A 4,558-nucleotide genomic window follows, 5' to 3' on the forward strand; every position below is an offset into this window, starting at 1 on the left:
TGCGCTTGGATTGCTTCTTCTTTCTCATTCGTTCTTGCGATCATCTCAATTGTAAACAAGGCAAGTGACACCAATTGTGTGGTGGTCCTTGCGGGAAGTTTGGTTCCCAATTGATTTGAGAAGAGAAGCTCACTCGGTCCGAGGGACCGTTTGAGAGAGGGAAAGGGTTGAAAGAGACCCGGTCTTTGTGACCACCTCAACGGGGAGTAGGTTTGAGAGAACCGAACCTCGGTAAATCAAATCCGTGTGTCACACTCTTTATTCGCTTGCGATTTGTTTTGCACCCTCTCTCGCGGACTCGATTATATTTCTAACGCTAACCCGGCTTGTAGTTGTGATTAAGTTTATAAATTTCAGATTCGCCCTATTCACCCCCCCTCTAGGCGACTTTCAATTGGTATCGGAGCCCGGTGCTTCATTAGAGCCTAACCGCTCGAAGTGATGTCGGGAGATCATGCCAAGAAGGAGATGGAGACCGGCGACAAGCCCACTACAAGCCACGGGAAAGCTTCATCGGAAGAGTCCCGCAACAAGGGGAAAGGGAAGGAGAAGAAAGCTTCTTCCCACAAGTCGCATCGGAGTGGCGACAAGAAAAAGAAGATGAGGAAGGTGGTCTACTACGAGACCGATACTTCATCACCTTCCACCTCCGGCTCCGATGCGCCATCCATTACTTCTAAGCGCCATGAGCACAAGAAGTTTAGTAAGATCCCCTTACACTATCCTCGCACTTCTAGACATACTCCATTACTTTCCGTTCCATTAGGCAAACCGCCAACCTTTGACGGTGAAGATTATGTTAGGTGGAGTGATTTGATGAAATTTCACCTAACCTCACTCCACAAAAGTATATGGAATGTTGTTGAATTTGGAGCACAGGTACCATCCGTAGGGGATGAGGATTATGATGAGGACGAGGTGGCCCAAATTGAGCACTTCAACTCCCAAGCCACAACTATACTCGTCGCCTCTCTAAGTCTAGAGGAGTATAATAAGGTGCAAGGATTAAAGAGCGCCAAGGAAGTTTGGGACGTGCTCAAGACTGCGCACGAGGGAGATGAGCTAACCAAGATCACCAAGCGGGAAACGATCGACGGGGAGCTCGGTCGCTTCCGGCTTCGCAAAGGGGAAGAGCCACAAGACATGTACAACCGGCTCAAAACCTTGGTGAACCAAGTGCGCAACCTCGGGAGCAAAAAGTGGGATGACCACGAGATGGTTAAGGTTATTCTTAGATCACTTATTTTCCTTAACCCTACTCAAGTTCAATTAATTCCTGGTAATCCTAGATATACACTAATGACTCCCGAGGAAGTAATCGAGAATTTTATGAGCTTTGAGTATATGATCAAGGGCTCAAAGAAAATCAATGAGCTGGATGATCCCTCCACATCCGAAGCACAACCGGTTGCTTTCAAGGCAACGGAGGAGAAGGAGTCTACATCAAGTAGACAACCAATCGACGCCTCAAAGCTCAACAATGAGGAAATGGCGCTCATCATCAAGAGCTTCCGCCAAATCCTCAAGCAAAGGAGGGGGAAAGATTACAAGCCCCGCTCCAAGAAGGTTTGCTACAAGTGTGGTAAGCCCGGTCACTTTATAGCAAAATGTCCTATTTCTAGTGACAGGGGCGACGACAAGAAGGGGAGAAGAAAGGAGAAGAAGAAGTACTACAAGAAGAAGGGCGGTGATGCCCATGTTTGCCGGGAGTGGGACTCCGACGAGAGCTCCACCGACTCCTCCTCCGACGAGGACGCCACAAACATCACCGTCACCAAGGGACTTCTCTTCCCCAACATCGGCCACAAGTGCCTCATGGCAAAGGACGGCAAAAAGAAGAATGTTAAATCTAAATCCTCCACTAAATATGAGTCCTCTAGTGATGATAATGCTAGTGCTGAGCAAGATAATTTACGTACCCTTTTTGCCAACCTAAACATGCAACAAAAGGAAAAGTTAACTGAATTAATTAGTGCTATCCATGAGAAGGATGATCTCTTGGACACCCAAGAGGACTTCCTTATTAAAGAAAATAAGAAGCATGTTAAGGTTAAGAATGCTTATGCTCTAGAAGTAGAAAAATGTGAAAAACTATCCAGTGAGCTAAGCACTTGCCATGAGACTATAGACAACCTTAGAAATGAGAATGCTAATTTGTTAGCTAAGGTTGATTCAAATGATTGTGATATTCCCAATCTTAGAAATGATAATGATGATTTACTTGCTAAGATTGAGGAATTAAATGCTACTCTTGCTAGCCTTAGGATTGAGAATGAGAAATTAATTGCTAAGGCTAAAGAATTAGATGTTTGCAATGTTACAATTTCCGACCTTACAAGTAAAAATGATATATTGCAGGCTAAGGTTGTAGAATTAAAATCTTGCAAACCCTCTACATCTACCGTTGAACATACTTCCATTTGCACTAGATGTAGAGATATTGATGTTAATGCTATTCATGATCACATGGCTTTAATTAAACAACAAAATGATCATATAGCTAAACTAGATGCTAAAATTGCCGAGCATGAACTAGAAAATGAAAAATTTAAGTTTGCTCGTAGTATGCTTTATAGAGGGAGACGCCCTGGCATTAAGGATGGCATTGGCTTCCAACAGGGAGGCAATGTCAAACTTAATGCCCCTCCTAAGAAATTGTCCAACTTTGTTAAGGGCAAGGCTCCCATACCTCAAGATAACGAGGGTTACATTCTGTACCCTGCCGGTTATCCTGAGAGCAAAATTAGGAGAATTCATTCTAGGAAGTCTCACTCTGGCCCAAACCATGCTTTTATGTATAAAAGTGAGACATCTAGTTCTAGGCAACCAACACGTGCTAAGTTGCCTAAGAAGAAAACTCCTAGTGCATCAAATGATCATGACATTTCATTTAAAACTTTTGATGCATCATATGTTTTAACTAACAAATCCGGCAAGATAGTTGCCAAGTATGTTGGGGGCAAGCACAAGGGGTCAAAGACTTGTGTTTGGGTACCCAAAGTTCTTGTGTCTAATGCCAAAGGACCCAAAACCATTTGGGTACCTAAAGTCAAGAACTAAAATTATTTTGTAGGTTTATGCATCCGGGGGCTCAAGTTGGATTATCGACAGCGGGTGCACAAACCATATGACAGGGGAGAAGAAGATGTTCTCCTCCTATGAGAAAAACCAGGATCCCCAACGAGCTATCACATTCGGGGATGGAAACCAAGGTTTGGTCAAAGGTTTGGGTAAAATAGCTATATCTCCTGACCATTCCATTTCCAATGTTTTTCTTGTTGATTCATTAGATTACAATTTGCTTTTCGTATCTCAATTATGTCAAATGGGCTACAACTGTCTATTCACTGACATAGGTGTCACTGTCTTTAGAAGAAGTGATGATTCAGTAGCATTTAAGGGAGTGTTAGAGGGTCAGCTATACTTGGTAGATTTTGATAGAGCTGAACTCGACACTTGCTTAATTGCTAAGACTAACATGGGTTGGCTCTGGCACCGCCGACTAGCCCATGTTAGGATGAAGAATCTTCATAAGCTTCTAAAGGGAGAATACATTTTAGGATTAACAAATGTTCATTTTGAGAAAGACAGGATTTGTAGCGCATGCCAAGCAGGGAAGCAAGTTGGAACCCATCATCCACACAAGAACATCATGACGACCGACAGGCCACTGGAGCTCCTACACATGGATCTATTCGGCCCGATTGCTTACATAAGCATCGACAGGAGTAAGTACTGTCTAGTTATTGTGGATGATTATTCTCGCTTCACTTGGGTGTTCTTTTTGCAGGAAAAATCTTATACCCAAGAGACATTAAAAGGATTCTTGAGACGGGCTCAAAACGAGTTCGGCTTAAGGATCAAGAAAATTAGAAGCGACAACGGGACGGAGTTCAAGAACTCTCAAATTGAAGGCTTCCTTGAGGAGGAGGGCATCAAGCATGAGTTCTCTTCTCCCTACACCCCACAACAAAATGGTGTAGTGGAGAGGAAGAATAGAACTCTATTGGACATGGCAAGAACCATGCTTGATGAGTACAAGACTTCGGATCGGTTTTGGGCCGAGGCGGTCAACACCGCCTGCTACGCCATCAACCGGTTGTATCTACACCGAATCCTCAAGAAGACATCATACGAACTCCTAACCGGTAAAAAGCCCAACATTTCATATTTTAGAGTCTTTGGTAGCAAATGCTTTATACTTGTTAAAAGAGGTAGAAAATCTAAATTTGCTCCTAAGACTGTAGAAGGTTTTTTACTAGGATATGATTCAAACACAAGGGCATATAGAGTCTTTAACAAGTCCTCTAGACAAGTTGAAGTTTCTTGTGACGTTGTGTTTGATGGGACTAACAGCTCTCAAGTAGAGCAAGTTGATCTTGATGAGATAGGTGGTGAAGAGGCTCCGTGCATCGCGCTAAGGAACATGTCCATTGGGGATGTGTGTCCTAAGGAATCCGAAGAGCCTCCAAATGCACAACATCAACCATCCTCCTCCACGCAAGCATCTCCACCAACTCAAGATAAGGATGAGGCTCAAGCTGATGAAGGAGAAGAT

The sequence above is a fragment of the Zea mays genome, chromosome 7, assembly GCF_902167145.1.
Source record: "Zea mays cultivar B73 chromosome 7, Zm-B73-REFERENCE-NAM-5.0, whole genome shotgun sequence".
Classification (NCBI taxonomy): domain Eukaryota; kingdom Viridiplantae; phylum Streptophyta; class Magnoliopsida; order Poales; family Poaceae; genus Zea; species Zea mays.